This window comes from Stegostoma tigrinum, chromosome 47, assembly GCF_030684315.1.
Source record: "Stegostoma tigrinum isolate sSteTig4 chromosome 47, sSteTig4.hap1, whole genome shotgun sequence".
Taxonomy (NCBI): Eukaryota; Metazoa; Chordata; class Chondrichthyes; order Orectolobiformes; family Stegostomatidae; genus Stegostoma; species Stegostoma tigrinum.
This window is the reverse complement of record NC_081400.1, coordinates 2046325-2059985: the sequence shown is the minus strand read 5'-3', so window position 1 is coordinate 2059985 and position 13661 is coordinate 2046325.

Below are 13661 nucleotides of genomic sequence, written 5' to 3'. Positions count from 1 at the left end.
TGCAGGGGATGCCGAAAGTCTACAGAGGAATATAGACAGGTGAAGTGAATGTGCAGAGGATGCCGAAAGTCTACAGAGGGATATAGACAGGTGAGGTGAATGGGCAGAGGATGCTGAAAGTCTACAGAGGGATATAGACAGGTGAAGTAAATGTGCAGAGGATGCTGAAAGTCTACAGAGGGATATAGACAGGTGAAGTGAATGGGCAGAGGATGCTGAAAGTCTACCGAGGGATGTAGACAGGTGAAGTGAATGTGCAGAGGATGCTGAAAGTCTACAGAGGGATATAGACAGGTGAAGTGAATGTGCAGAGGATGCTGAAAGTCTACAGAGGGATATAGACAGGTGAAGTGAATGTGCAGAGGATGCTGAAAGTCTACAGAGGGATATAGACAGGTGAAGTGAATGTGCAGAGGATGCTGAAAGTCTACAGAGGGATATAGACAGGTGAAGTGAATGTGCAGAGGATGCTGAAAGTCTACAGAGGGATATAGGCAGGTGAAGTGAATGTGCAGAGGATGCTGAAAGTCTGCAGAGGGATATAGACAGGTGAAGTGAATGGGCAGAGGATACTGAAAGTCTACCGAGGGATGTAGACAGGTGAAGTGAATGTGCAGAGGATGCTGAAAGTCTACAGAGGGATATAGACAGGTGAAGTGAATGTGCAGAGGATGCTGAAAGTCTACAGAGGGATATAGACAGGTGAAGTGAATGTGCAGAAGATGCTGAAAGTCTACAGAGGGATATAGACAGGTGAAGTGAATGTGCAGAGGATGCTGAAAGTCTACAGAGGGATATAGACAGGTGAAGTGAATGTGCAGAGGATGCTGAAAGTCTACAGAGGGATATAGGCAGGTGAAGTGAATGTGCAGAGGATGCTGAAAGTCTGCAGAGGGATATAGACAGGTGAAGTGAATGGGCAGAGGATGCTGAAAGTCTACAGAGGGATATAGACAGGTGAAGTGAATGTGCAGAGGATGCTGAAAGTCTACAGAGGGATATAGACAGGTGAAGTGAATGTGCAGAGGATGCTGAAAGTCTACAGAGGGATATAGACAGGTGAAGTAAAAGGCAGAGGATGCTGAAAGTCTACAGAGGGATATAGACAGGTGAAGTGAATGTGCAGAGGATGCTCAAAGTCTACAGAGGGATATAGACAGGTGAAGTGAATGTGCAGAGGATGCTGAAAGTCTACAGAGGGATATAGACAGGTGAAGTCAATGTGCAGAGGATGCTGAAAGTCTACAGAGGGATATAGACAGGTGAAGTGAATGTGCAGAGGATGCTGAAAGTCTACAGAGGGATATAGACAGGTGAAGTGAATGTGCAGAGGATGCTGAAAGTCTACAGAGGGATATAGACAGGTAAAGTAAAAGGCAGAGGATGCTGAAAGTCTACAGAGGGATATAGACAGGTGAGGTGAATGTGCAGAGGATGCCGAAAGTCTACAGAGGGATATAGACAGGTGAAGTGAAAGTGCAGAGGATGCTGAAAGTCTACAGAAGGATACAGACAGGTGAAGTGAATGTGCAGAGGACGCCGAAAGTCTACAGAGGGGTATAGACAGGTGAAGTGAATGTGCAGAGGATGCCGAAAGTCTACAGAGGGATATAGACAGGTGAAGTGAATGTGCAGAGGATGCCGAAAGTCTACTGAGGGATATAGACAGGTGAAGTGAATGTGCAGAGGATGCTGAAAGTCTACAGAGGGATATAGACAGGTGAAGTGAATGTGCAGAGGATGCCGAAAGTCTACAGAGGGATATAGACAGGTGAAGTGAATGGGCAGAGGATGCCGAAAGTCTACAGAGGGATATAGACAGGTGAAGTGAATGTGCAGAGGATGCTGAAAGTCTACAGAGGGGTATAGACAGGTGAAGTGAATGTGCAGAGGATGCCGAAAGTCTACAGAGGGATATAGACAGGTGAAGTGAATGTGCAGAGGATGCCGAAAGTCTACTGAGGGATATAGACAGGTGAAGTGAATGTGCAGAGGATGCTGAAAGTCTACAGAGGGATATAGACAGGTGAAGTGAATGTGCAGAGGATGCCGAAAGTCTACAGAGGGATATAGACAGGTGAAGTGAATGGGCAGAGGATGCCGAAAGTCTACAGAGGGATATAGACAGGTGAAGTGAATGTGCAGAGGATGCCGAAAGTCTACAGAGGGATATAGACAGGTGAATTGAATGTGCAGGGGATGCCGAAAGTCTACAGAGGAATATAGACAGGTGAAGTGAATGTGCAGAGGATGCCGAAAGTCTACAGAGGGATATAGACAGGTGAGGTGAATGGGCAGAGGATGCTGAAAGTCTACAGAGGGATATAGACAGGTGAAGTAAATGTGCAGAGGATGCTGAAAGTCTACAGAGGGATATAGACAGGTGAAGTGAATGGGCAGAGGATGCTGAAAGTCTACCGAGGGATGTAGACAGGTGAAGTGAATGTGCAGAGGATGCTGAAAGTCTACAGAGGGATATAGACAGGTGAAGTGAATGTGCAGAGGATGCTGAAAGTCTACAGAGGGATATAGACAGGTGAAGTGAATGTGCAGAGGATGCTGAAAGTCTACAGAGGGATATAGACAGGTGAAGTGAATGTGCAGAGGATGCTGAAAGTCTACAGAGGGATATAGGCAGGTGAAGTGAATGTGCAGAGGATGCTGAAAGTCTGCAGAGGGATATAGACAGGTGAAGTGAATGGGCAGAGGATGCTGAAAGTCTACAGAGGGATATAGACAGGTGAAGTGAATGTGCAGAGGATGCTGAAAGTCTACAGAGGGATATAGACAGGTGAAGTAAAAGGCAGAGGATGCTGAAAGTCTACAGAGGGATATAGACAGGTGAAGTGAATGTGCAGAGGATGCTGAAAGTCTACAGAGGGATATAGACAGGTGAAGTGAATGTGCAGAGGATGCTGAAAGTCTACAGAGGGATATAGACAGGTGAAGTGAATGTGCAGAGGATGCTGAAAGTCTACAGAGGGATATAGACAGGTGAAGTAAAAGGCAGAGGATGCTGAAAGTCTACAGAGGGATATAGACAGGTGAAGTGAATGTGCAGAGGATGCTGAAAGTCTACAGAGGGATATAGACAGGTGAAGTGAATGTGCAGAGGATGCTGAAAGTCTACAGAGGGATATAGGCAGGTGAAGTGAATGTGCAGAGGATGCTGAAAGTCTGCAGAGGGATATAGACAGGTGAAGTGAATGGGCAGAGGATGCCGAAAGTCTACAGAGGGATATAGACAGGTGAAGTGAATGTGCAGAGGATGCCGAAAGTCTACAGAGGGATATAGACAGGTGAAGTGAATGTGCAGAGGATGCTGAAAGTCTACAGAGGGATATAGACAGGTGAAGTGAATGTGCAGAGGATGCCGAAAGTCTACAGAGGGATATAGACAGGTGAAGTGAATGTGCAGAGGATGCTGAAAGTCTACAGAGGGATATAGACAGGTGAAGTGAATGTGCAGAGGATGCCGAAAGTCTACTGAGGGATATAGACAGGTGAAGTGAATGTGCAGAGGATGCTGAAAGTCTACAGAGGGATATAGACAGGTGAAGTGAATGTGCAGAGGATGCCGAAAGTCTACAGAAGGATATAGATAGGTGAAGTGAATGTGCAGAGGACGCCGAAAGTCTACTGAGGGATATAGACAGGTGAAGTGAATGTGCAGAGGATGCTGAAAGTCTACAGAGGGATATAGACAGGTGAAGTGAATGTGCAGAGGATGCCGAAAGTCTACAGAGGGATATAGACAGGTGAAGTGAATGTGCAGAGGATGCCGAAAGTCTACAGAGGGATATAGACAGGTGAAGTGAATGGGCAGAGGATGCTGAAAGTCTACAGAGGGGTATAGACAGGTGAAGTGAATGTGCAGAGGATGCCGAAAGTCTACAGAGGGGTATAGACAGGTGAAGTGAATGTGCAGAGGATGCCGAAAGTCGACAGAGGGATATAGACAGGTGAAGTGAATGTGCAGAGGATGCTGAAAGTCTACAGAGGGATATAGACAGGTAAAGTAAAAGGCAGAGGATGCTGAAAGTCTACAGAGGGATATAGACAGGTGAAGTGAATGTGCAGAGGATGCTGAAAGTCTACAGAGGGATATAGACAGGTGAAGTGAATGTGCAGAGGATGCTGAAAGTCTACAGAGGGATATAGGCAGGTGAAGTGAATGTGCAGAGGATGCTGAAAGTCTGCAGAGGGATATAGACAGGTGAAGTGAATGGGCAGAGGATGCCGAAAGTCTACAGAGGGATATAGACAGGTGAAGTGAATGTGCAGAGGATGCCGAAAGTCTACAGAGGGATATAGACAGGTGAAGTGAATGTGCAGAGGATGCCGAAAGTCTACAGAGGGATATAGACAGGTGAAGTGAATGTGCAGAGGATGCCGAAAGTCTACAGAGGGATATAGACAGGTGAAGTGAATGTGCAGAGGATGCCGAAAGTCTACAGAGGGATATAGACAGGTGAAGTGAATGTGCAGAGGATGCCGAAAGTCTACCGAGGGATATAGACAGGTGAAGTGAATGTGCAGAGGATGCTGAAAGTCTACAGAGGGATATAGACAGGTGAAGTGAATGTGCAGAGGATGCCGAAAGTCTACAGAAGAATATAGACAGGTGAAGTGAATGTGCAGAGGACGCCGAAAGTCTACAGAGGGGTATAGACAGGTGAAGTGAATGTGCAGAGGATGCCGAAAGTCTACAGAGGGATATAGACAGGTGAAGTGAATGTGCAGAGGATGCCGAAAGTCTACTGAGGGATATAGACAGGTGAAGTGAATGTGCAGAGGATGCCGAAAGTCTACAGAGGGATATAGACAGGTGAGGTGAATGGGCAGAGGATGCTGAAAGTCTACAGAGGGATATAGACAGGTGAAGTAAATGTGCAGAGGATGCTGAAAGTCTACAGAGGGATATAGACAGGTGAAGTGAATGGGCAGAGGATGCTGAAAGTCTACCGAGGGATGTAGACAGGTGAAGTGAATGTGCAGAGGATGCTGAAAGTCTACAGAGGGATATAGACAGGTGAAGTGAATGTGCAGAGGATGCTGAAAGTCTACAGAGGGATATAGACAGGTGAAGTAAAAGGCAGAGGATGCTGAAAGTCTACAGAGGGATATAGACAGGTGAAGCGAATGTGCAGAGGATGCTGAAAGTCTACAGAGGGATATAGACAGGTGAAGTGAATGTGCAGAGGATGCTGTAAGTCTACAGAGGTATATAGACAGGTGAAGTGAATGTGCAGAGGATGCCGAAAGTCTACAGAGGGATATAGACAGGTGAAGTGAATGTGCAGAGGATGCTGAAAGTCTACAGAGGGATATAGACAGGTGAAGTTAATGGGCAGAGGATGCTGAAAGTCTACAGAGGGATATAGACAGGTGAAGTGAATGTGCACAGGATGCTGAAAGTCTACAGAGAGATATAGACAGGTGAAGTGAATGTGCAGAGGATGCCGAAAGTCTACAGAGGGATATAGACAGGTAAAGTAAAAGGCAGAGGATGCTGAAAGTCTACAGAGGGATATAGACAGGTGAAGTGAATGTGCAGAGGATGCTGAAAGTCTACAGAGGGATATAGACAGGTAAAGTAAAAGGCAGAGGATGCTGAAAGTCTACAGAGGGATATAGACAGGTGAAGTGAATGTGCAGAGGATGCTGAAAGTCTACAGAGGGATATAGACAGGTGAAGTGAATGTGCAGAGGATGCTGAAAGTCTACAGAGGGATATAGGCAGGTGAAGTGAATGTGCAGAGGATGCTGAAAGTCTGCAGAGGGATATAGACAGGTGAAGTGAATGGGCAGAGGATGCCGAAAGTCTACAGAGGGATATAGACAGGTGAAGTGAATGTGCAGAGGATGCCGAAAGTCTACAGAGGGATATAGACAGGTGAAGTGAATGTGCAGAGGATGCTGAAAGTCTACAGAGGGATATAGACAGGTGAAGTGAATGTGCAGAGGATGCCGAAAGTCTACAGAGGGATATAGACAGGTGAAGTGAATGTGCAGAGGATGCCGAAAGTCTACAGAGGGATATAGACAGGTGAAGTGAATGTGCAGAGGATGCCGAAAGTCTACCGAGGGATATAGACAGGTGAAGTGAATGTGCAGAGGATGCTGAAAGTCTACAGAGGGATATAGACAGGTGAAGTGAATGTGCAGAGGATGCCGAAAGTCTACAGAAGGATATAGACAGGTGAAGTGAATGTGCAGAGGACGCCGAAAGTCTACAGAGGGGTATAGACAGGTGAAGTGAATGTGCAGAGGATGCCGAAAGTCTACAGAGGGATATAGACAGGTGAAGTGAATGTGCAGAGGATGCCGAAAGTCTACTGAGGGATATAGACAGGTGAGGTGAATGTGCAGAGGATGCCGAAAGTCTACAGAGGGATATAGACAGGTGAGGTGAATGGGCAGAGGATGCTGAAAGTCTACAGAGGGATATAGACAGGTGAAGTAAATGTGCAGAGGATGCTGAAAGTCTACAGAGGGATATAGACAGGTGAAGTGAATGGGCAGAGGATGCTGAAAGTCTACCGAGGGATGTAGACAGGTGAAGTGAATGTGCAGAGGATGCTGAAAGTCTACAGAGGGATATAGACAGGTGAAGTGAATGTGCAGAGGATGCTGAAAGTCTACAGAGGGATATAGACAGGTGAAGTGAATGTGCAGAGGATGCTGAAAGTGTACAGAGGGATATAGACAGGTGAAGTAAAAGGCAGAGGATGCTGAAAGCCTACAGAGGGATATAGACAGGTGAAGCGAATGTGCAGAGGATGCTGAAAGTCTACAGAGGGATATAGACAGGTGAAGTGAATGTGCAGAGGATGCTGTAAGTCTACAGAGGTATATAGACAGGCGAAGTGAATGTGCAGAGGATGCCGAAAGTCTACAGAGGGATATAGACAGGTGAAGTGAATGTGCAGAGGATGCTGAAAGTCTACAGAGGGATATAGACAGGTGAAGTTAATGGGCAGAGGATGCTGAAAGTCTACAGAGGGATATAGACAGGTGAAGTGAATGTGCACAGGATGCTGAAAGTCTACAGAGGGATATAGACAGGTGAAGTGAATGTGCAGAGGATGCTGAAAGTCTACAGAGGGATATGGACAGGTGAAGTGAATGTGCAGAGGATGCTGAAAGTCTACAGAGGGATATAGACAGGTGAAGTGAATGGGCAGAGGATGCTGAAAGTCTACAGAGGGATATAGACAGGTGAAGTAAAAGGCAGAGGATGCTGAAAGTCTACAGAGGGATATAGACAGGTGAAGTGAATGTGCAGAGGATGCTGAAAGTCTACAGAGGGATATAGACAGGTGAAGTGAATGTGCAGAGGATGCTGAAAGTCTACAGAGGGATATAGGCAGGTGAAGTGAATGTGCAGAGGATGCTGAAAGTCTGCAGAGGGATATAGACAGGTGAAGTGAATGGGCAGAGGATGCCGAAAGTCTACAGAGGGATATAGACAGGTGAAGTGAATGTGCAGAGGATGCCGAAAGTCTACAGAGGGATATAGACAGGTGAAGTGAATGTGCAGAGGATGCCGAAAGTCTACAGAGGGATATAGACAGGTGAAGTGAATGTGCAGAGGATGCCGAAAGTCTACAGAGGGATATAGACAGGTGAAGTGAATGTGCAGAGGATGCCGAAAGTCTACAGAGGGATATAGACAGGTAAAGTGAATGTGCAGAGGATGCTGAAAGTCTACAGAGGGATATAGACAGGTGAAGTGAATGTGCAGAGGATGCCGAAAGTCTACTGAGGGATATAGACAGGTGAAGTGAATGTGCAGAGGATGCTGAAAGTCTACTGAGGGATATAGACAGGTGAAGTGAATGTGCAGAGGATGCCGAAAGTCTACAGATGGATATAGACAGGTGAAGTGAATGTGCAGAGGACGCCGAAAGTCTACAGAGGGGTATAGACAGGTGAAGTGAATGTGCAGAGGATGCCGAAAGTCTACAGAGGGATATAGACAGGTGAAGTGAATGTGCAGAGGATGCCAAAAGTCTACTGAGGGATATAGACAGGTGAAGTGAATGTGCAGAGGATGCTGAAAGTCTACAGAGGGATATAGACAGGTGAAGTGAATGTGCAGAGGATGCCGAAAGTCTACAGAGGGATATAGACAGGTGAAGTGAATGGGCAGAGGATGCTGAAAGTCTACAGAGGGGTATAGACAGGTGAAGTGAATGTGCAGAGGACGCCGAAAGTCTACAGAGGGGTATAGACAGGTGAAGTGAATGTGCCGAGGATGCCGAAAGTCTACAGAGGGATATAGACAGGTGAAGTGAATGGGCAGAGGATGCTGAAAGTCTACAGAGGGGTATAGACAGGTGAAGTGAATGTGCAGAGGATGCCGAAAGTCTACAGAGGGATATAGACAGGTGAATTGAATGTGCAGGGGATGCCGAAAGTCTACAGAGGAATATAGACAGGTGAAGTGAATGTGCAGAGGATGCCGAAAGTCTACAGAGGGATATAGACAGGTGAGGTGAATGGGCAGAGGATGCTGAAAGTCTACAGAGGGATATAGACAGGTGAAGTAAATGTGCAGAGGATGCTGAAAGTCTACAGAGGGATATAGACAGGTGAAGTGAATGGGCAGAGGATGCTGAAAGTCTACCGAGGGATGTAGACAGGTGAAGTGAATGTGCAGAGGATGCTGAAAGTCTACAGAGGGATATAGACAGGTGAAGTGAATGTGCAGAGGATGCCGAAAGTCTACAGAGGGATATAGACAGGTGAAGTGAATGTGCAGAGGATGCCGAAAGTCTACTGAGGGATATAGACAGGTGAAGTGAATGTGCAGAGGATGCCGAAAGTCTACAGAGGGATATAGACAGGTGAAGTGAATGTGCAGAGGATGCCGAAAGTCTACAGAGGGATATAGACAGGTGAAGTGAATGTGCAGAGGATGCCGAAAGTCTACAGAGGGATATAGACAGGTGAATTGAATGTGCAGGGGATGCCGAAAGTCTACAGAGGAATATAGACAGGTGAAGTGAATGTGCAGAGGATGCCGAAAGTCTACAGAGGGATATAGACAGGTGAGGTGAATGGGCAGAGGATGCTGAAAGTCTACAGAGGGATATAGACAGGTGAAGTAAATGTGCAGAGGATGCTGAAAGTCTACAGAGGGATATAGACAGGTGAAGTGAATGGGCAGAGGATGCTGAAAGTCTACCGAGGGATGTAGACAGGTGAAGTGAATGTGCAGAGGATGCTGAAAGTCTACAGAGGGATATAGACAGGTGAAGTGAATGTGCAGAGGATGCTGAAAGTCTACAGAGGGATATAGACAGGTGAAGTGAATGTGCAGAGGATGCTGAAAGTCTACAGAGGGATATAGACAGGTGAAGTAAAAGGCAGAGGATGCTGAAAGTCTACAGAGGGATATAGACAGGTGAAGCGAATGTGCAGAGGATGCTGAAAGTCTACAGAGGGATATAGACAGGTGAAGTGAATGTGCAGAGGATGCTGAAAGTCTACAGAGGGATATAGACAGGTGAAGTGAATGTGCAGAGGATGCTGAAAGTCTACAGAGGGATATAGACAGGTGAAGTAAAAGGCAGAGGATGCTGAAAGTCTACAGAGGGATATAGGCAGGTGAAGTGAATGTGCAGAGGATGCCGAAAGTCTACAGAGGGATATAGACAGGTGAAGTAAAAGGCAGAGGATGCTGAAAGTCTACAGAGGGATATAGACAGGTGAAGTGAATGTGCAGAGGATGCTGAAAGTCTACAGAGGGATATAGACAGGTGAAGTGAATGTGCAGAGGATGCTGAAAGTCTACAGAGGGATATAGGCAGGTGAAGTGAATGTGCAGAGGATGCTGAAAGTCTGCAGAGGGATATAGACAGGTGAAGTGAATGGGCAGAGGATGCCGAAAGTCTACAGAGGGATATAGACAGGTGAAGTGAATGTGCAGAGGATGCCGAAAGTCTACAGAGGGATATAGACAGGTGAAGTGAATGTGCAGAGGATGCTGAAAGTCTACAGAGGGATATAGACAGGTGAAGTGAATGTGCAGAGGATGCCGAAAGTCTACAGAGGGATATAGACAGGTGAAGTGAATGTGCAGAGGATGCTGAAAGTCTACAGAGGGATATAGACAGGTGAAGTGAATGTGCAGAGGATGCCGAAAGTCTACTGAGGGATATAGACAGGTGAAGTGAATGTGCAGAGGATGCTGAAAGTCTACAGAGGGATATAGACAGGTGAAGTGAATGTGCAGAGGATGCCGAAAGTCTACAGAAGGATATAGATAGGTGAAGTGAATGTGCAGAGGACGCCGAAAGTCTACTGAGGGATATAGACAGGTGAAGTGAATGTGCAGAGGATGCTGAAAGTCTACAGAGGGATATAGACAGGTGAAGTGAATGTGCAGAGGATGCCGAAAGTCTACAGAGGGATATAGACAGGTGAAGTGAATGTGCAGAGTATGCCGAAAGTCTACAGAGGGATATAGACAGGTGAAGTGAATGGGCAGAGGATGCTGAAAGTCTACAGAGGGGTATAGACAGGTGAAGTGAATGTGCAGAGGATGCCGAAAGTCTACAGAGGGGTATAGACAGGTGAAGTGAATGTGCAGAGGATGCCGAAAGTCTACAGAGGGATATAGACAGGTGAAGTGAATGTGCAGAGGATGCTGAAAGTCTACAGAGGGATATAGACAGGTAAAGTAAAAGGCAGAGGATGCTGAAAGTCTACAGAGGGATATAGACAGGTGAAGTGAATGTGCAGAGGATGCTGAAAGTCTACAGAGGGATATAGACAGGTGAAGTGAATGTGCAGAGGATGCTGAAAGTCTACAGAGGGATATAGGCAGGTGAAGTGAATGTGCAGAGGATGCTGAAAGTCTGCAGAGGGATATAGACAGGTGAAGTGAATGGGCAGAGGATGCCGAAAGTCTACAGAGGGATATAGACAGGTGAAGTGAATGTGCAGAGGATGCCGAAAGTCTACAGAGGGATATAGACAGGTGAAGTGAATGTGCAGAGGATGCCGAAAGTCTACAGAGGGATATAGACAGGTGAAGTGAATGTGCAGAGGATGCCGAAAGTCTACAGAGGGATATAGACAGGTGAAGTGAATGTGCAGAGGATGCCGAAAGTCTACAGAGGGATATAGACAGGTGAAGTGAATGTGCAGAGGATGCCGAAAGTCTACCGAGGGATATAGACAGGTGAAGTGAATGTGCAGAGGATGCTGAAAGTCTACAGAGGGATATAGACAGGTGAAGTGAATGTGCAGAGGATGCCGAAAGTCTACAGAAGAATATAGACAGGTGAAGTGAATGTGCAGAGGACGCCGAAAGTCTACAGAGGGGTATAGACAGGTGAAGTGAATGTGCAGAGGATGCCGAAAGTCTACAGAGGGATATAGACAGGTGAAGTGAATGTGCAGAGGATGCCGAAAGTCTACTGAGGGATATAGACAGGTGAAGTGAATGTGCAGAGGATGCCGAAAGTCTACAGAGGGATATAGACAGGTGAGGTGAATGGGCAGAGGATGCTGAAAGTCTACAGAGGGATATAGACAGGTGAAGTAAATGTGCAGAGGATGCTGAAAGTCTACAGAGGGATATAGACAGGTGAAGTGAATGGGCAGAGGATGCTGAAAGTCTACCGAGGGATGTAGACAGGTGAAGTGAATGTGCAGAGGATGCTGAAAGTCTACAGAGGGATATAGACAGGTGAAGTGAATGTGCAGAGGATGCTGAAAGTCTACAGAGGGATATAGACAGGTGAAGTAAAAGGCAGAGGATGCTGAAAGTCTACAGAGGGATATAGACAGGTGAAGCGAATGTGCAGAGGATGCTGAAAGTCTACAGAGGGATATAGACAGGTGAAGTGAATGTGCAGAGGATGCTGTAAGTCTACAGAGGTATATAGACAGGTGAAGTGAATGTGCAGAGGATGCCGAAAGTCTACAGAGGGATATAGACAGGTGAAGTGAATGTGCAGAGGATGCTGAAAGTCTACAGAGGGATATAGACAGGTGAAGTTAATGGGCAGAGGATGCTGAAAGTCTACAGAGGGATATAGACAGGTGAAGTGAATGTGCACAGGATGCTGAAAGTCTACAGAGGGATATAGACAGGTGAAGTGAATGTGCAGAGGATGCCGAAAGTCTACAGAGGGATATAGACAGGTAAAGTAAAAGGCAGAGGATGCTGAAAGTCTACAGAGGGATATAGACAGGTGAAGTGAATGTGCAGAGGATGCTGAAAGTCTACAGAGGGATATAGACAGGTAAAGTAAAAGGCAGAGGATGCTGAAAGTCTACAGAGGGATATAGACAGGTGAAGTGAATGTGCAGAGGATGCTGAAAGTCTACAGAGGGATATAGACAGGTGAAGTGAATGTGCAGAGGATGCTGAAAGTCTACAGAGGGATATAGGCAGGTGAAGTGAATGTGCAGAGGATGCTGAAAGTCTGCAGAGGGATATAGACAGGTGAAGTGAATGGGCAGAGGATGCCGAAAGTCTACAGAGGGATATAGACAGGTGAAGTGAATGTGCAGAGGATGCCGAAAGTCTACAGAGGGATATAGACAGGTGAAGTGAATGTGCAGAGGATGCTGAAAGTCTACAGAGGGATATAGACAGGTGAAGTGAATGTGCAGAGGATGCCGAAAGTCTACAGAGGGATATAGACAGGTGAAGTGAATGTGCAGAGGATGCCGAAAGTCTACAGAGGGATATAGACAGGTGAAGTGAATGTGCAGAGGATGCCGAAAGTCTACCGAGGGATATAGACAGGTGAAGTGAATGTGCAGAGGATGCTGAAAGTCTACAGAGGGATATAGACAGGTGAAGTGAATGTGCAGAGGATGCCGAAAGTCTACAGAAGGATATAGACAGGTGAAGTGAATGTGCAGAGGACGCCGAAAGTCTACAGAGGGGTATAGACAGGTGAAGTGAATGTGCAGAGGATGCCGAAAGTCTACAGAGGGATATAGACAGGTGAAGTGAATGTGCAGAGGATGCCGAAAGTCTACTGAGGGATATAGACAGGTGAGGTGAATGTGCAGAGGATGCCGAAAGTCTACAGAGGGATATAGACAGGTGAGGTGAATGGGCAGAGGATTCTGAAAGTCTACAGAGGGATATAGACAGGTGAAGTAAATGTGCAGAGGATGCTGAAAGTCTACAGAGGGATATAGACAGGTGAAGTGAATGGGCAGAGGATGCTGAAAGTCTACCGAGGGATGTAGACAGGTGAAGTGAATGTGCAGAGGATGCTGAAAGTCTACAGAGGGATATAGACAGGTGAAGTGAATGTGCAGAGGATGCTGAAAGTCTACAGAGGGATATAGACAGGTGAAGTGAATGTGCAGAGGATGCTGAAAGTGTACAGAGGGATATAGACAGGTGAAGTAAAAGGCAGAGGATGCTGAAAGCCTACAGAGGGATATAGACAGGTGAAGCGAATGTGCAGAGGATGCTGAAAGTCTACAGAGGGATATAGACAGGTGAAGTGAATGTGCAGAGGATGCTGTAAGTCTACAGAGGTATATAGACAGGCGAAGTGAATGTGCAGAGGATGCCGAAAGTCTACAGAGGGATATAGACAGGTGAAGTGAATGTGCAGAGGATGCTGAAAGTCTACAGAGGGATATAGACAGGTGAAGTTAATGGGCAGAGGATG